Below are 19,946 nucleotides of genomic sequence, written 5' to 3'. Positions count from 1 at the left end.
ACCTATCTCTCCCATCCTCTGAGTGTTTTAAGCGTGGAATCCTGTTTCCTTTTGGATTCCATGATGCTTGACCCAAACAAGGGTTAATTTTCTTCCCCCACAAGGAGTAATGTTCCTTTCAGCCCTGGGTTTAGTAATAGGGGGGAAAAAAAAAAGAACCTTAGCCTGTGTGAGAATGTTTATAGGGGAATTAGATAATTCTCCACCGATTCGCAAGCATCTCAAATTTTTCAAGATGGAAGAGATATCCAGAGCCTCCTTTTTCCCCCCCATTCATTCTCTGATAATGAGGGATTAGGTAGAGGTAATAGAAATTTTTTAAGGGAACTGGTGTGGGGAGAACTCGGGGGTACTACACTCTAGAGCATTACTCCCCAAATTGCCCTTTTGTAGGAGACATAGCAGGGAGCCACTTACAGGGGCATCAGTGGACCCGAAGTGGGTGTCAGAGGGGCCATGGCGTGGCCAGCGTGGCCCCGACCCTTCCCTGCCTCAGTTACCCCTCTGCATCCCAGCTTCATCGTGGCATGAAAGAACATTTTCACGTGTTTGTTCTCCCTGAGAAAGAACAAGTCCCATCTCAGATAGGCATCGCCTCCTCTCCCTGAGGTGCATCCTTCTTCCCAAGAAAAACCCATATGTGAGGCACACTGAGCAACGTCTAGAGCTGGAGAGGTGACCCAGGTGCTTTTGGATTGTGAAGTAGCTTCTGTGGGAAAGCAGTGGCCTATTTTATGGGTTCATGGGTTAAGGAGGAAGGACAGGATGACAAGAGGGAGGCCAGGAGGCTCCCATGAATCTACATACCCTGGTAAGAAGCAGCTCATGAGGTCAAATGGCAATTTGTAAAAGGAAGCCATGAACACTGGCAAATGAGCACGTTGGTGGTTCAAGACGAAGGTATAAAATTAAAGGAAAGGCTTATGCTTAATGCAGTTTTCCTTATAAAAACCTACAGCATTTAGGCTACCACTTTTTGTTTCCTTAATAAGGAAGCCGAATCCCAGCCATGTGGTGGGAATTAGTCATTGCCGTCCCTATGGTTCATACTAATAAATATAAGAATTCAGGGGTTAATGAATGTGGTCCTGGTTCTCAGTTATCAGTGGGGATTGCCAGAGGTTTGCCGGGTGGACGGACCAAAAGAGATCACATTTCTTCCTTCTCCCAGCTTCCAGGTTTCCAGCCCTTCTTCCCTGTTATGCATATATATGTATATGGGCTCCCATCTCTTTGACCCACTCATCCATCCCTGTTTTGATGGGTCTTTTGAATAATCAGAAATGAGACCATTGAAAGAACTCCCAAATCTCTCTCGTTGGCCCACATGTGAACCATCTCTCAGAAACCAGTATTTCCCCTGAGCCCAGGTACCGAGCCAAGCTATGAACAAAAAATTAGAGGTGTGAGAGACATGACGAGGATCCCGCCTCCACGCCCTGCCCTCCGCGAGCTCCCCGTCTTGTTCTGTATAAACAGGTCATTCTAGTGGCAAATATTGTGAGAGAAAAAGGACTCCCAGTTCTGTTGACCTGCGTGTGTTTGGGGAGGCAGGTGGCAGGAAGGTAGAACGCAGAAGAGGGAAGGCTGTGTTCCAGATGGCTTCTGAGGATCTTCCAGGACGTTAGTGGCAGTTCAGTGGATTAGAACATGGGCTCTGGAGCAGTCTGCTCTGACTTCAGTTCCCAGCTCTGCCTCTTACTAGCTGTGTCACCTTGGGCAAGTTACTTAACCTCTCTGTGCCTCATTTCTTCATCCATAAAATAGTGTACCTACATCCGAGGGTTGTTGTGAGGATTCAGTGAGTTAATACATGTAGAACACTTAAAATACTGCCTGCCCACCACACAGAAAATACTGCCTGACAGTAAATGCTGTATATAATTATTAGCTGTTATTACTATTTTCACATATTTTGTGTGAATGTATATAAATGTGATATATGTATACCTATCCTTTTTTTCTTCTTTAAGCTCCTACTATACAGAGAGCCTAACTTGCTTTCCATATCAGCACATACAGATTTATCTTATGACATTGATTTAAAGTTAACTTTCTTTGGGGAAATTTTATAACTAACCCCTCAGAGGTTGGAGAGTCTATGTGATGGCACCTCTCTAAGATCCGATCTTCCTCTGGTTGATGGAATTACATTCTTCAGCAGTCAAATTTGAGATCTCTATTCAAACTGTTTGGTCTGTGAAAATTTTAGATATTTGTTTTTCAAATCCACATCAGGACACATTATCCACTATTTGAAGGAGTCACCGTATACTCATTCCTAGGCTGCTTGAAGAATTTGTAGGTAAATTGTTGCTTTTAAATCCCCCTGAAATATAGGGCAGAAGGGAACTTGGCATCCTGTATTGAAAAGATACATTTTTAAGTCAACTGTTAGGGCAGATAGGTCATGTCACATCTCAGCCTCCTGAGGCTTGTACTTCTCCAAACTGATGTGGTTTCTGGCAGTTAGAAATGAAGCAGGAGGATCTTTTGAGCTCTTGCTCCTTAAATGTGAGCCCTGGGTCGTCGTTAAGAGGTGCTGGCCCTTGGGAGAGTTCTCCCTGATTTACCCCCTAGAAACAGTGGCTCCAGATCCCAGTTGAGGATCGTACATGTTACAGGATCTGTGGCGTATCCATTGGACAGGTCTGTCCAAGGAAACGGAATGCAGCAAGGAGAACCATGGTATCAGCCAGATGGGCTGGACCGTCCAGCGGATGCCAGTTCTCCCACAAGGCAGATACCCTGTGTAATTCACATCTGGTACTGAAGAGGCTGGAGTGTGGCCACACCCCAAAATGGCACTGACCTTGGCCATGCTGTTGGGGTAATTGGACTTTCAGGATGAACTCCCTGAACAATCTCACCACTGTGACTGGCACAAACAGGCTTTTCTTTAGCAGCAGACGTTCATGTCTTCTCACTCCAACTTTTTTTTCTTGAACAAACATATGTATTGTGGCCAATGCAAGGAAAATCCCACTCATCATTTTGTTCTGAGTTGTTTCTGTCCTGGAACAATAGTCTAGTGTACCCAGGGCCCTTGAAAATCTGGTTTCCACGCCTGTGTGAATCTCCTTGGAAGACCCTAAGGCCAGGAAGCCATTGGTATTACCGAAGGCTTCCTACCGCCATCCGTGACATCAGTGGCTTTGCATCAGATTGGCTCCTTTTTCCATGGCCGGAGAGTGAGTTTTAGCAAAAGATCCCCAAACCAACAGGCTTCTAAGTGCCTGTCTTTTCTCCCACAAGGGAAGGTGGCCTCTTCATTACTTCGATGAGCGTCACCCAGGACTTGTCTTCTTCTTTGAGCATCCACTCCACTCAGGAGAAGGAATATGTCTCCAGGCACTGCAGACTAGTGAAGAAGCACTTGCCAAGCCCAGGTACTAGGTTAGGCACTTCATATCTTTAATCCTGTTGGGCTCCTCAAAATCCTGTGAGGTTTTAAATCACAGACTTGCTATGTACTAATCGAGAAACCTACTCTGTGTGAGGCGTAGACTACGTTAACGATGAACAAATCAGACAAGCCTTTGTGCTCGTGGAGGTTGCCACCGAGTAGACAGGAATCCTGTTTTTTCCATATAAGAGGAAACCGAGGTTCAAAGAATCGAGAGGTTCTCAGGGCCATACAGCTCTAAAGGCCAGAGCCCCCGTTCAGATGCCTGTTTGACTCCAAAGACTGCCCTCCTTCCACTGTGCCACACTGCCTTCCTGCAGGAAGCGTAATCTGTGGTTCCACTTAAAACATGAGGAAACATCTGGAATATTAGTTTTCAACCACATTTCAGACACGGAAAGTGGAGCCTAAGGAATAGCCCAGTTGGCTCCTCGCTGAGAGTGGGTAAGAGTAGAAAAGAATTGCTGATCTCCAGCGTTTTGTTACCAGAATAACCCCACAGGAGAGGCCCGGCTGAACTGGGATTTGTGTGGGCCAGTGTAGGGGGTTTACTTCCAGAGCTGCAGGACGGAGCTGGGCTTCTGGTCCAGCGCTGCGTCCTCCCTCGAGTCCCGCTGGCCGAGGAGGTGCGGCCTCTGGAGGAGGCCTTTCCGGCTGGCCTAGAGCTCGGCGGGGCCGAGGCAGTTAACGATTAAACAAGAAGCAGCCTTTGGCAGCAGACCTCATGGTTTGGGTTCCAGGGTGCAGGATAAAAATATACAACTGGAAAGGCAAGCTCCCAATTAAGTGGAAGAGCTCGCGCAAGAGACGTTTCACTCCAGTGTCGCCAGTGACCACACGCGGGCCCACTGTCTCCTCAGACGGCCCCGCGCTCCCCGCCCCATACTTAGCGTTGGCTCCAGGATTTTTCGGAGAACGTCAGCTGGAGCACACAGGCCTTTTCTCTTTTCCATTCAGAGAAAAACTTGCATGCCTTCAGCCCAGCCGTTTATCTTCTTTGGCGTCTTAGGAGAGTAGGCTGTGAGAACGAGGAGTGTCGTTAGTGATCATCTGGTCGAATCCAGCTCCTGGGCTTAATGCTGTGGAAACTGAGGCCCAGGCAGGGGAAGTGACTTGAGCAAAGTCTCTTTGCCGACGAGGTGAGGGGTAGGGAGGAGATTAAAGTCTAGGTCTTCTGCTGTCTGTATCCACCCCCGCCCCTCCCCCTCCAAGTGTCCCAAGCCAGCATCACTGGGCCAGTCACACTTCTTTCCTTCTCCCCCCCGCCCCCCGACACACAAGTGTGCTCAGCCCTCCTCTTCTTTTACAGGAAAGGATGCTCAGGCAGGGAGTGTAAGCAGTGCCCACAGAACTGACAAGAACAGATGCCAGAAAGGGAACCACAGGATCCCGACAAGCAGGGTTGGGCCTTCTCCATCTGACCGCATTCCCTCTCTAAGAACGTGTTGTGGGAGGCCAGAGTTGGCCTCCCCTGAGCTCCCAGCCTGCAATAGCCCTCCTAATGGCCCTACGGTTCCTGGCTTCCTCTTGCCACTGACTTTCCCCTCCGCCGCTGCCCGGGACGACCGTACAACTACAGTGACTTTGAGTCTTGCCAAGACAAGCCCAATAGTTACTTTCAGCCTCCATTTCTTGCCAAGCCTGAAATAGTAATTGCCTGAAGGATTCCAAAAAGCTGGGCTTTATCTGCAGCAGAGACTCCGTAAATCAAAACGCAGGTCTTATCTCTCGATTCTCTCCTCTCTGTTGTGTGGTCTCCTAAATGAAAAATGTTACCTAATTGCCTAAAACAGCTGGCCTGATGTTTAATTATTTCGGCTCGCTAACCTGATATTCTGGGCCAATAAATCGTACCCAGGGAGTGGATAATGGTCTTTACAGATCGGGCTTGTCCAGGTTGCCTGTGTCAGAGATGTTGATTTCAGCCACCAGAGGGAATTCCAGATTTGAACGCTCTTAGCAAGCACCGCGTTTGTCTGATGTTGGAGCTCCCCTTCACCCATCTGAGGAACTGTTTGCTTAGAAAATGCCTTTAATCCTCTCCCAAACATTCCAATGGCGTGCCCTCCTGCACCCCTGCCCAACTCAGCCCGCACTCCCTGTACTGAGGCCCAGGAGAGCCTGAAGAACAACTGCGGACCTGACCCTCAGCCTTGGTGCCTGTGCTCTCACCTCAGAGCAGAGAAGCCCATGGAAGGGGCAGCACAGGGTCGCTGGTTAATAACAGCGCCAGGATTACAGGCCAGTGAGCTCCAGCGATCCTCTCTAACCTCGAGTCTCTCCACCCACACCCCTAACTCCTCCCCCACGTGGGACCTGGATTCTGAACAGGCCAGATGGCTTGCCGTTCCCTGACCCCCGTCTCATGCCCCTTTGCCTTTGCTCCTACCATTCCCTGGGATGTCCCCTCACTCTCCCCCTCGCCTCACCTCCTCTTCCCTCCCATCTTCCAGATGCCACCTGCTCCTCCTTCGGGAGCCCCCTCAAGTGGCAGCACCTTCGCACAGCCTTGTCCTTCACCCCTCAGTAAGCTCAGTGGTTCCCATGGCCAATACCTCAACTCTGCCTCCATCGTCCCCCCATCTAGTTCATCGTCCCCCCTCATCTCTTACTGCACTTCTTCAGGGGTGGGACTTGATCTTTCCATCTGGGATTCTCTGGTGCTTAGAGTCATGTCTGATCTACAGCAGGAACTCAGCAAATGTGTACTGAATGGGGGCTGTTTGGGAGGGGAGCCTAAGATGTCATTCTTAGAGCAACAAAGATAGGGTCATGGAGCTGTATATACTTAGTGTTTGATCCAAGAAATAAAGGAAGGAGAGAGGGAGGGAGGGAGGGAGAGGAAATAAATAGAAAGAAGAGGCAGATTCTTCAGAAAAGAAACCCAGGCCCTCTGAATGGCGTGGCCCTCTTCTCAGGCCCGACACCTACTCACGCTCACCAGCAAGACTCTGCATGCTGTGCTCGATTCCTCAGGGTAATAGCCACCAATTCCTGCCATTTGGGTTTATTGAATTAACAGTTTCAACTTAACTTACGTTTAGCTGTTTTCCCCTAAGAAATTCCTCATGCATTCGATCGGCTGGTGTAAGAAGCAAACTCCGGCCATGGCCAGTCCTTCCGTGGAACTGCTACTGTGGGAACCAAAATTCCTTCCTCACAGCAGACACTGAAGGTGCCATCAGACTTAGGGAGACTCCGTATGCAAGTCTGAGCTGGGTACAGCAGGTATAAAAGTTGCTTTCGCTGCTTTATTTTCCTAAAACTTTCAGGTTTCCAAAGAGTAGTCTCTTCTCTCTAAACTTAATATATGTATGTATTAGATCCACTATATTATATTTAGCTGTTTCCTCCCAGGTATTCGATTGATATGCGCATTCCATTGCCAGGCTTTTAAGAAGCCTCTGCTCCACATCTTCCTGCCACCCTCACTAGCTCAGGACAAAGCCGATGGACCAGTGAGAGACGGGACTCTTCTCCAGAGCCCACCCAGAGATGCCGTATATAATAGGATGTAATCAAACAACATAAGGGCAACACTGCCTAAATAATAGGTCAGATGCTTTTATGCTTTCATTCATTCATCTACAGATGATGTTATTTTCCTTATCAGCAAGCAGCCTTTCTCAAACACCTGCTTGCTTTGGGCCTGTGCGGAGAGTCAGGCCTGACCTGGTGGGCTGGTAGCAGCAACAGGGGCAGCTGGCAGTGGAGCCCTGTAGCAGGTTGAACCTCCAGCGAGACTCTCCTAGGTGGGGCGGGAGAATGGTGGATGGCAGGGTAAGGCACGGGCTTGTTCCTAGACAGCTGACGCTGCTCGGGGCAGGGATCCAGTGCACAGATACCCCTGGGACTCATCCTCAGGGAGCGAACAGAAGCGTAGTTATTAGAGCAGAGGCACAGCCTCTGCCATGGGGGGCCGGACGCTGATCTCTTCCCCTCCACCCACCTGAGGGCATACTTGGACCAAGAACCTGGGTGAGATCTGAGGGTGGTAGGAACCAGGTAGAACGTGCCAGGTTGCCCTGACCGACACGGCTCTGCAGGCCTGACAAGTCAAACCAAGCGGTGGAGGGGCTACAAGGGCAGTGTTTGTGCTTTGGGCGTCCCAGGATGTACAGGAAGCTGGGGCAGAGACCTCTTCTGCTGCCAGAGCTCTGTCCCACCCTTCCCCTCCTCCCCTTCCATCATCACACTGGGGACCAGACCCCTGGCTAGGAGGGGCTAGAACCTGCTGAAAAAAGAATGGACAGCTTCCCTGCCAGGTGGAATCAACCCTTCATTTAAGAGACTGTCTGTGGCCAAAAGTTAGTAAGGGTTCCGCAGATGAACTCTGCCCTTTTTTTTGAGGCAGGAGTAGAGATGCCAGAATTAACTGACTTTTCTACATTGGAACCTCCCTTCTCAGGCTCCAGGATTTGCAGTGTCCAATCTCTACTCCTTGGGGGCCTCCAAGCAGCAGCTGTCTCCTCTCCTCCCCTCCTCTAGTTGTAGCAAAATATAGTCTTCCTTGACGCCCACGAGGCAGCACCATGTCCCTTTCCCACTGCCATCAGCAGCCATGCCCTGCTCCCCCAAACGGCAAGTGTGGCCACTTCTAAGTGTCCTGTAGCCTCAACAAGGAATGAACAGCTTAACAACATTTTGAACCACACACAGACGAAAAGGTTATTCCCATACTTCTCCCCGCCCTGCGGTGAGGCGGCAGCCTCGTGTGGGGTTTCTGCAGAGCACTCCTGCTCCAAGGACGCGCGCTATTTCCAGCCCGAATTGTCCACCTGCAACTTTCTGCTAGCGTCAGCAGTTTCATCTCCCATTATTAGAGTCCAGCTGGAGTACCTTTGAAGTTGGTCCCATAATGTTAAATGTTAACTATAATTTCTCTTGGCTCTCGCTGAAGAGTGCATTCCTTCTGTCGGTATGATAATAGCCATGGCTATATTGGCCGTGTTCTAGCTGACCACCTCAGCAATTGCTTTCTCTCCCGTGGTGACATAGCAAGAGCTTTGTACTGTGCGTCGTGAAACTTGGGTTTGGACCTGGTCCTGCCAGGAAGCCTCGTGACCTTGAGCAAGTCCATTCTCTTCTCTGGTTCTCATTGTCGTGCTCTGTGAAATGATGGGTAAGGGCTCCTGCCTCTGAGTCTAGATTCCAGGATTCAGAGGGTGCGCAGTGATTCTCAGCTCCTGCTTCTGCCCCTGCCTGTGGCCTTCTTCCCTCCCCAGAATTCTCCCCCATCTGTGTATCCCAGTAGGAAGCCATGATCTGGGAATACTAGTAATATGTAGAGAACATGGGGTCGTTCTGACCGTTTGAACTTGAAATCCTCAGAGACCCTTACATTCTAATAAAAAGGCATGATATTGGTGATATGACACCCCCTGCATCAAACTCTATCATATTAAGGAAACCTTAGAACTCAGATCTACAGTCTGGCCTGATAATTTACAATTCTGCTGGGATTGGTATGAGGAATAATTATATCTATTTATTTATTCCACTGTCAGAATATTGATGCTAGGTTTTCATATTGTCTCTGTCACTAGAGATTATAATTAAATAATATGTCAGATGTATTGATCATATTCTTATAAATTTGCCTGATATGCTATAGAGGCCTTTTGTTGTTACAGTGTATCACAAGATTAAATTCAAAAGTTTGCCAGGCTATCTAGGTCTGTTTAAGAGATCTTCTCTTTTTTTCTTAATAAACCACAAATTTTTGATGGCTTGTCATTTTGACATTGACTAAAGTAATTTCTTTTTCCTCTCTTGTGCAGTACTGTTATCTCTGTTAGCCGTTAATCAGATTAATAGCTATAATTCCATTAAAATGAAAAGTAGTGTGTATCTTTGAAGGTGGATTTCAAATGTCTTTTTCAGCGTGAACTCATAGTTTTCAGAAAACAAGTCTGTTTTTTCTATGCATTTATTATGAGAAATTTTCCATAGGAACAAGTGTATTTTTACTGGTTCTCTAGACTTTAGTTCCATTCTTCCAATACAGAAATAGCAAATAAACATACGTTTATTCGTTGACTACTGTATTTCTAAGAATACTAGAAATGAGACCTGGTCCAGCTAAGGAGATGGATTCTAATAAGATGATAAAGTAGGCAAGATGGGAATTGAGAGAGAAGAGGCATCTCTGGATTAGATTTATGAGAACAGATGTGGCAGCAAAGGTGTATGTAATGCTGTCCAAGAGCACAAGAGGCCAAGGATGGCAGCAGGAGGAAGAGGAAATGAGAGACGGGAAAACATCTGAGGTACACAAGATACACCTGTATCTCTGATGTTTACTCTCTAGAATCATCCTCAAATGCTTGTTACACTCTCGTTGTCCTAAAGCTATCCATTATTTTAAGTCCAAGACCCCAGATGTTTGCCAAAAGAAGGAAAAACCAAGACATTTTCTACGTGGTGGGCCAGGAAAAAAAATTGGCCACTTTTGTACATATATGCTTTTCCGTGTAGCTCTAGAGAAACAATGAGCAAATGAAATTTAGAAGTCCATGTAATATGTTATGATGCCTGCCCAGGGAAAGTTCAGACGTAGTGAACTGAAAAGGGGTAAATTGAGAAAATGAATTGTGCCCTATAATTGATATTTATTGATCTCTTATTATATGCTTGACATTCTGGAGTTTTTCCTAGTTTGTGTCTTGTAGTCTTTACATTGACAGTACAGTATTTTTCCTGTGTTACAGATGAGGACATTTGGGCTGTTCCCTGCCCGTGGTCTCACAGCTAGTAACCCAGGTCTTCAAAGCCTAGGTTTTCCATGCTACCATACTATTGTCTTTACATTGTTTCTCTCATATCTACCTACTTCAGCGAGTCACTAGAAGTTTATGACATTTTAGGAGATATGTAAGGTATAAGATCACTTACAGTGAGCATCTGCTACAGGCCAGTCACTTTACATACAGAATTCCAAATCCTTGTGGCAACTCTGCACGAATAGAGATTCTCATCCCCATTTTTCAGGTTAGCAGCTGAAGCCCAAAGAGGTTAAATAAATTGCTCCAGGGGCATGGCTAGACTTTGGCAGAGCTAGAATTTGAACTCAGGTCGCTTTGACTCTAAAACCCAGTCTTTTCTTCTACACCAAGCAGTTTCTTCCTAGAGAGCTACGCTTCGAGCCAAAAAGACTTGGGTTCCTCACTTGTCCCTGGACTCTCAGCCAGGCGACACAGGTGAAAGAAAGTATTTGACTGCAAGCTCCTTTTTCAGCGCAGTTCTTTTACTTTTCTTAAGTCACAAAACATTCACCTGCTTTAGTGACAGGACCCAGAGGATATAATTAGACGTTCTCTAATATTTGCTTTTGATGTTTCATATGTTTTCTGAACAGGCAAAGAGGACTTCTTCAATCTGCCTGAAACAAGCTCTTCAGTCATAATAAAAATAATAATACATCACAAGTGTATAATACTGTAACTTACAAATAGCTGTCGTATACGTTATCCCAGATGAACCTTAAAGTATGCGGTGATATAGGCAGGGATTATTGCTGTCAGTTCATACTACAGATTTTAAAGAAAGAGGCCTCAAGAATTTAAGATTTTCCCATATCATATAATTAGTAAGTCGCAGAGACTAGAATTCAAGTCTTCTGAATCCTTAATCTAGCTTTGTTTTCTTATGAGCTTTACAAACATAACTAAAAATGTGGTATCTCCGATTTCCCTTTTTTTTTTTTTAATTTATTTTATTTTTATTTTTGGCTGTGTTGGGTCTTCGTTTCTGTGCGAGGGCTTTCTCTAGTTGCGGCAAGTGGGGGCCACTCTTCATCGCGGTGCGCGGGCCTCTCACTATCGCGGCCTCTCCTGTTGCGGAGCACGGGCTCCAGACGCGCAGGCTCAGTAGTTGTGGCTCACGGGCCTAGTTGCTCCGCGGCATGTGGGATCTTCCCAGACCAGGGCTCGAACCCGTGTCCCCTGCATTGGCAGGCAGATTCTCAACCACTGCGCCACCAGGGAAGCCCCAGATTTCCCTTTTTTGCTTATTTGTTTAAAGTAGGGTCTCAGTTCCTTGTAACATCCAGTTCTTTGGAAAGATGTGGCATGAAATTAAATGGTCACCCTTTACTGACCCAAGGAAGGACAGAGCAGTAGCAGAAGAAGAAAGATTCTGGTTATAATTGACTGAGAGATGGACTCACGCCTCCGCTCCCACCTCCTCTCCCTGTGCCCATCCATCCTTTGGCTTCTTGGGCAGCTCATGACCTCCATTTTCAAAGAGCTTCGTTGTGGTCCTAGGCCAGGAGGAAACACACGAGCAAACGCAGTGCTGGCGCGTGGCTGATGACCCCCAAGAAGAGGCCATCTGGCCTTGGGCGGTGTGAGGCTTTGGCCAGGAAGCCCTCTGCTCCTGAGGGCATCCGGGTAGCCCTGTGGACCACTAGGCTCCCTGTGCTTTTGGGGAACCTCACACTGCTGTCACTTCGGTTGGCTTTTGGGCCTTTGTCATCAGAAATTCTTCACGCTGGAGCAAGCCCTAGGAAGAACGACCAGCAAATTGTCCTTGTGGCCGCTCTAGACTATGAGAAGCAACCTGGCCTGGTGTTCTCCACTCTGGCCTATGATTTGGTTGGGAGACAAGAGAGAGTAGCATGAAGAACCCCGGACGGCTGGATTTTAGGCTTTGCAGCCTGTGTGACCTTAGGCACGTTATTTGACCTCTCTAAGTTTCAGCTTTGTTTCTTCATCAGTAAAACATGAATGATAACATGAATTCCCGCTTATTTCCTCAGGTTACAATGATGAGGCAAAAATGAGCTCATGTGTAGAGTTAGAGGACAAACTTATGGTTACTGGGGGGGTAAGGGGTGGGGGAAGAGTTAGACTGGGAATTCGGGATTGACACGCTGCTATATTTAAAATAGATAACCAACAAGGACCTACTGTATAACACAGGAAACTCTGCTCAGTATTCTGTAATAACCTAAATGGGAAAATAATTTGAAAAAGAATAGATACATGCATATGTATGACTGATTCACTTTGCTGAAACTAACACAACACTGTTCATCAACGATACTCCAGTATGTAAAAAAAATGAATGAGCTCATATGTAAAGGCACCTTGCTCATTGTAAAGCCCACTCAAATGAAAGGGTCTCACTCTGAGGGAAGGTGCTAGTCTCTGGAACATTCTGTTTTAGGGGAGCTGCCAAACTGAGCAGTTCATAGGAACAGAAGGAATTCTTTCCTCTCCTCACTCTTGGTGAGGACCAGGACTGCCTCCTGGGGTTATACCCATCCCTGCAAGCCTTCCGCCGTCCTCTTAGGAGTGAGGTTGTATCTCAGCCACGATTCAGCTGGGACATTTCTTCAGGCCCGAGGCTTGGCCAAGGGCATGGCCTCCCCATGCCTCCCACCCTTCTTCCCCTTCTCCTCCCCCTCTCTGGCCTCCACTTCATTTCGAACAAGTGAGTTGTGTCGCTCAGCTCTTTAATGAGGTTTTTCCAGCCTCTTGTTTTTTTGTCCTTGACCATAAAGAACTCCCAGTTACTCAAAGCTGAAAATAAAATTTGGCCAGAAGTAAGCTGAGAATATAGTCTCATTATTGGTGTTGATATTTTTAAGTCTCCCTTTAAAATAAAAAATTTAAAAAAAGGCTCTGGGAGAAAGGGAGGATTTGTCATGGCATGAATATCTGTTTGAGTACTCTAGAGTGAGGACTTTACATCTTTTCCTGAAAACAAGGCGCCTTCCTTTTTTTCTCAGGGAGAGTCATGGCTATTTTGATGCCTTTTGAAAGCACCACAATTAATTTGATTGAGCTGCTAAGCAGTTGGTTTAAAAAAGAAAGAAAGAAGGAAGGAAGGAAAAAGAGAGAGAGGGAAAGAAAGAAAGAAAGAAAGAAAGAGGGAAGGAAGGAAAGAAAGAAAGGAATTAAGAAAGAAAAAAAGGATAATGGTCACATGGATTTAGCATCACATGGGGAAATTCGCTGTAACCCAGCGGTCTCTTAGACAGCTGATGACCACGGGCCAGATTGTTCATTTCACAAAAGGGAGTCTTTTAAAGATGAGAAGACTTTTGTCTAGAGCCCAAACTTCCCCAGGGGGAAGGACTCATTTATAACCCATTCTGATTATTTTTTCCTATGAAATCTCACTGGTTAAATATGAATATATGTGGAGCATTCTGCTACAACATGAAAATAAGTAATGCAGTGAGAATTTGGCCTCAGGGAGTTCTAGCCCTGGGTCCCACTCTCAGCTCTGACACTCCTTAGAAAGCTGTATAGACATAGGAATGGCCCTGAGCTGCCTTGGGTCTTCTGTTCTGTAAAATGAAGCAATAAAACGAATCCTTCCTACCTTGAGGACTGGTTTGAAGGAGAAAATTAGTTGATAATGTAAAGTGCTTTCAGAAATATCTTAGGGGGAAAAAAAAAGAAATATCTTAGGGAATTCCCTGGTGGTCCAGTGGTTAAGACTCTGTGCTTTCACTGCTGTGGGCCTGGGTTTAATCCCTGGTTGGGGAACTAAGATCCCACAAGCCACACAGCGTGGCAAAAAAAAAAATCTTAAAATTCCACACTTGAAGGTGTGTGGAGGGGGTGAACTTGGGGAGGGAACGGTGACCACGCTCCCCAGTTCCTTCCTCCATATGGCATCTCAGTCAAAAGGTGGGTCTCTGTTTCCTTAGTAGCCCCCACTTCCCTCCGAAGACCCAGAGACCATTCATCACCACGGTGCAGATTCCCCAGGAAGCAGACGGCCCATATGCTGTGCTCCACTGCTCGTAAGCTATCCGGCAGAAGCAGGCAGCCCGACTTTTCCTTGGGCCCCCTGGTCGCCAGGCGGGTTAGCTGCCTCTTCGTTTCCCCTCTTTCCCAGACTACCTGTTCCCTTCCCATTCGTGCATTCTTCCCGGAGGAGAATGATAACTCACTGTCAGCTTGGGTGGGAGACAGGATTCGAGCTGCTAGTGTCTGTGAGGTGTTTGGGGTCCCTTCATCATGCTCACCCTAGCTTCCAGCTGGAACCCTCACACAGCTTCGGCCCAGGCCTCCTTCCTCTGTGTTCCCAGGGCACTCCTCACACGCGTCTGCTAGAGCACTTCTGTGGCTCCCTCTTCCTGTCAGGACCCCTCCTTTCTCTACCTCTGGTGTTCCCAGTGCCCGGCACATGCTAAGCACTCAGTAAATGCTTCAGTGAATGAATGAATGAATGAATGAATGGGAGACTTCGGAGTACTTACAGCCCCCAGCTTCCTTCCCTGTACACACTGATGAAACCAAAGCCCACGGCTCCTATGTGAATTGATCATGCAGAGAAAACTAGAACTGGGATTAAATATGTATTTATAACAAATACATATATTTATATATTATATTGTGTATGATACCCGTAAGTAACCTCAGTTCTACCATAGCCTGACTCTAGTATATCTATATATGTCCTGACTCGGAGTTGACCATGTGTTAAAAAGCAAACTGAAATAGCCCAGAAAGGAAGGCAGCACCGAATAGGAAGGCAAGAGCCACGCTTGGAGACACCAGCCTGGCTTCCCGCCCTGCCAGTGACTGGTTGTATGACCTTGGACATTGTATGATGTCACTTCCTCTCCCTCATCTCAGTCGCCTAGTTTATCAAATGAGGATGTAGATTAGATGACCTCTAAAGTCTCTCTCCATGTTCAAAAGTCTAGTGCTCTAAGAATTTCATGAGTTTCTAAAAGTTTTAGCTTCTTGAGGAGAAATTTAAAAACATTTAAAAAAATCAGTTAGAGAGTTACTACAAAGGAGGGTTTTGGTTAAAAATTCTTACCCTAAAACCCATTTCCACGAGGGTCCCATCATGAACACTTTGCCTGTGCTTTAGACGCGCCCGGCCCTCTGCCCGTCGCCAACTGAGTTACTGGTCAGAGAGCTTGAGTGTCTGTGTCTCCGCGGCCCACAGCACAGGACACAGGCTGTAGCTTAGTTGCATTTAGGGAGCGAGAGAATCCTGGTTTCTGTGCTCTTTGAATAGCGACCATGACAAGGAACTCTGAGCCGAACCAACGGTGCCCTGACCCTTTCACGTCTGTGGGAACCGACTCCCAACCCCCACCCCATCCCACACCTGCTTGGGCAGCCTCGTGCCATCCCGCCCTGCCCTGTGCAGTCCTCAGGCCCCGCTGGGGTGGGAAGGGTGACCCTCAGCCTCAGGGCACTGGGCACTGGGCACTGCCTGGGGGGTGGTGAGCCGTCTCCGGGAAGACCTGTGTTGGCGCTCCCCGAAGGCTTTGCAAAGCAGAGGAGCTACACACCAATTCATTGTTGGTCAGTGGCAGGCAGATTTCACACTGAATTCCACCCCATGGGGCTGTGTCTAATTGGACAAATTTGAACAGCAGGCCGCAGAGCCACTGCAGCGAGGAACATTGATATATGGCCCAAGCAAGGGACTCAAATCTTAAAGTGACAGGGGTTCTTTTTCAAAAAATGACTGGCTGGATTCCAGGAGGAACAGGCCTGACTGGCGAGAGAGAGAGATGGGCCAGCTCTCCAAAGCCGGGGCTCTTTCAAGGAGGTGTTTTTGAAAAGAGTGTCTCCACTTCTGCTGGTCTCCGTGGCAGGATAAACAGTATAGGGTGGTCCCTAGGGACTGTCAGCTGGGAACCAGTCGTGCTGAAGGCTTCTCCCACCAAAAGACTCGCTGTGTGTGATTGAATCTGGCTAAAATATCCAGCAAGGAAACCTTGACAGAAAAGAATTGAGAGATCGTGTTGTCATACGTTCCTGTGCACCCGCCATTCGTTAGTTCAGCATCCATCAAATAGCTATTCAGTGCTGCTGTGGGTACTCTTACATGCACTATGCTTGAACACAGTGGGGCTTGTGAGTCTATGGTCTAAGGAGGGGGAAAGACATTAATCAAATAGTCTCACAAATAAACATTACAAATTGTGCGAAGTCTTATGAAGGAAGAATTCCACGTGGTATGAGAGCATCTGAAAGGGCTATTTGGGGAGAGTTTTCCTGAGAAGTCACATTGAAGCTAAGCCCTAGGGGGTAAGTTAAGTCAGCCAGGGGGGCAGGGGTGCAAGACGTCAGGGGAGTGGTCAAGGTGAAAGAGGGCCTGCGTGGCTGGAGCTCAGTGCCTAAGGGGAGGAAGGGGCGGTGAATAGCACTGGTGAGGCTGTGGGGACTTGCTGCTCCTGTGAAGGATTTTAGTCTCATCCTAAAAGCAGTGGGAAATCTATTTCCAGCAGAGAGTGATAGGATCATATTTGAGATTTGAAAAGATCACTCTGGAAGACAGACTTTTACAGAAGTCCAGTAGGAGGTGATGGAATGGATTAGGTTGGTATCAATAACCAACAGAAGCGGACAGATGCCAGTGATATTTAGGAGGTGCAATCAAAGGACTCTGTGATGGAATCAATATGGGTGAGTGAGAGAGGAGGAGATGTTGAGGGTGGTCCCAGGTTTCTGACTTATTTTTCTCTATTCACTTCATTTGCGGAGAGTTGCCAGTCATGTGGACAAGGCAGCTTGGGCACGTTGAGTTTCAATTGAGATGTCAGGATGCAAACTCCACATCTGTGGGGTTGAATCTATGGGTCTTCAGCACAGAAGAGATGTTTGGGCTAGGTGTTTCCTCAGAGAGGGATGGGGAGAGAGGGAAGGGAGATGACAGAATGGTAGAATAGATACCTCTCTCCCTTGAGGCATCCTCAGATCTATTTGGAGAGGCAAGGAGACATTTACAAATTAATATAATAAATGTAAATGTTCATGATTTTGTAGAAGTGTGATGAGACTGTGTTGAGAGTTAGATGACAGCCAAGTGTGTAGTGTGTAGCAATGAAGAAGTGGAGCCCATAGAAAATGAGGGAACCGACCAAGGACTTGTGCGGAGGTGAGGGCAGCGGTTCAGTTCACAGCAGGTCAGCGGTAGGCATTGACTTTATTTAATGCTTGTAGTGCTTGTTCAGACACTGGCAGTGGAGTGTAAACTGGGTAACCCTTTCTAGAAGGCATTTTGGTAGTAACCATTATATATTAATAATTCATTCTTTTTGATCCAGTAATTTATCTTCTAAGAATTTATTCTATAAAAATATAGGTAAAATTTCTAAGGTATAGGGAAAAGCACTGTTGCAATAGCAAAGAAAAACTAAAATAAGTTAACACCGCTGTCAATCAATAGAGGCACAGGTAACAGTAAATTTTGGTATGTACATATCATAGCAATAGCATGTAGGTATTAAAAAGAACATTTTTAGATTAAAAAAAAAACAGTTGAAAAGCAATGTGTATAATATAATTCTATTGCTAGCATAAAAACAAAACTCAGTGAATAGTAGCTATCTGGGGAAGTTAAAAAAAAGGGAATTCTCACTCTTACGTGGTTTTTTATAGTTAATATATTTTGCAATTAACATATATTACTCTTCTCATCAGAAATAACAGTAAAGACTTTTACAAAGAGAACACAAGTAAAGGGGCAGGAATAGCTACTGGCTGGGAACAAGCTCTTCTGGATGATGGTGATGAGGAGGGGGAAGGGCTCTTTACTTTCTCCTTCTCGAGGTTTACCTGTGTGACTCCGCTGCACTTGCTTATGGATCCCGCAAGACCATGCTCAAATGCCAACTCCTCCAGGATTCTGTTCCTGCTAAGCAAATTCAGGGTGTCGGTTTAATGAGCACTTATTGAGAATTTCCTTTTATCAGCCCTCGTGAGGCACTGGAGATGCCTAATGGAGAAGAGTGAATAAGATACAGTCTCTGCCTTTAAGAAACTTTCTCTGGAGGGGCAGAGATTGCCAAGGAAACAAACGATTGCAGGACAGAATTGAGTCCAGAGGCCCTGGGGTCTCTTCCAAGTTGAAAAGCCTGCAATTCAATGAAGAAAGTCCCCAAAATTTCTGGCTTCTTTTCACAGGCTGGGAGGAATGTGCTGTGAGCAGTGTTCATCCCTGAATTGTCCCGGGCCCCCAGATGCGGGCCTTCATTCACTGGGCAGCAGGCCCTTCCCCTCAGCACAAGGCCTTGTGTGGGAGGCAGACGCACGAGTCAGTGGCCAGTTGGCTGAATGGATGACCTGACAGCGTCTCAGACCTCAGGCCCAAGGAGAGTCCCCCGAGCCCGCCTGTTCTTCCATCAGCAGCACGTGCTGGTGAGCACCCCAGGGACACCTAATGTGCACAGGGACTCTCGGGGATGCACAGTGCAAGGCCAGCACTCTCACTCTGCTGATTGCGTGACCGGGGACAGATGGCATTCCCTCTCTGGGCCTCGGTTTCCTCATTTGCAAGATCAGCAGCTGGTGCTGAGTGGTCCCTGCTAGCTTTGACATCCTACAGTCATGGTGAAACAATTCTGCCATCTCCCCGATGGGTCACATGAAGCCACAGTGTCAGGCACACAGTAGGTATTCCACACGTGTTTGTTGTTGACAGCCTACTACGGGTGCTGGGTGTGGTAGAGGTGAGAGAAGCCTATAAGCCCTTATGCTGCCTTCTAGGAGCTTCCAGTCTCTCTGAAAGGCAAGAGAAGTATCCGTGGAACAGTAGCAAGCCCTAGAACCCTCAGGACAAAGGGGCGGAGGGGTGGAAATGGCGGAGGCTGGGAGTGAGGGGTGGGTTCTTTGGTCAGTTTTCAAAAGCTCCTACTGATCTCCAGAGAAATTGCCCCTTTATAAGCTGTGTGGCAATCCCACTGGCTTGTTTCATTCCAGAACATTCTACTCTCTGAATCACTTGGTGACAGGGAACGCACGCTGGAGCTTCTGAAATTTCCTTAGGGGTGAAGGAGGGTTGGAAAGCGGTGAGACGCCCCTCTCCCTTTGTTCTAGAATGCCCTGCCTGCCCACCTTGGCAGAAAGAAAAGGTCCAGTTAATATACCCCTTCTTACTGCTAAGGGAAAATGAGAGGGGAATTCCTGTCAAGAAAACCATGAACAAGGAACACATTTCAGTGCCATTTCTGTCATTTCTTTCCCGTGTGGGCTTGTCAGCGTGTGCTCAGCACCCGGCAGGTGTACAGCTTGTGCTTATTGGCCTGAAACGACTACCGTTCTGAACCCTCAGCCCGTCCCCGGGGCTGACAAGAGCTTTGTCTGTCCATACCCGAGCCCGCGATGAGCTTGGATGATGTACTTCTTTGGGTTTGTACCAAACCAGCCTTTTCCGTGGATCATCCTGCACTGGTCTGTCTCTTTTGCGCGTTGGGCTAATCTTCTCCATATGTGTGTCTGGTTTGGCATGTGCATCTCGACCTCCCATGAGACGGCGAGGCTGCCTCAGACAAACGCGGAGAGTTGCTGCCCAGCCCGCCAGGCTCCGGAGCTGGGCCACTGGCTGGCAGAGGGCGGCCCCCGTTAGGCCTCCTCTCTCTGGAAAGGCTCTGTGGAGAGGCACCCAGATGGGCTTCTCTTTTGGGTTGAGTGGGGCACGAGAAGAAGGCGTCCTTTGAACAGCTACTGCCTGGTGACCCAGCCGGAGCAGAGTCTCACCAGGACAGTGGGCCTCAGGTGTGCCCAGCTGTTGGCCAGACCGTGTGTGGCTCTCAGGTGAGGAGGCCTTTAGG

The 19,946-nt window shown here is 47.5% G+C and overlaps 1 protein-coding gene and 1 long non-coding RNA gene across 8 annotated transcripts in view; one reads left to right on the top strand and one right to left on the bottom strand.

Moving 5' to 3' along the window:
* The window catches only part of LOC309649802, a 38,452-nt gene extending 22,907 nt beyond the window's left edge, over positions 1–15,545 (bottom strand). The window contains exon 1 of the long non-coding RNA XR_014257309.1: positions 15,194–15,545. This is a non-coding gene — a long non-coding RNA (uncharacterized lncRNA). The remainder of the gene's footprint in view (positions 1–15,193) is intronic.
* BCAS3 (BCAS3 microtubule associated cell migration factor) overlaps positions 1–19,946 on the top strand; it is a 565,907-nt gene that overhangs the window by 491,757 nt on the left and 54,204 nt on the right. The window lies entirely within an intron of this gene.

Source organism: Balaenoptera physalus (genome assembly GCF_965194825.1).
Source record: "Balaenoptera physalus genome assembly, chromosome: 20".
Taxonomy (NCBI): Eukaryota; Metazoa; Chordata; class Mammalia; order Artiodactyla; family Balaenopteridae; genus Balaenoptera; species Balaenoptera physalus.
Note: the sequence above shows the minus strand (reverse complement) of the source record. Positions and strands in the feature narration are given on the sequence as shown.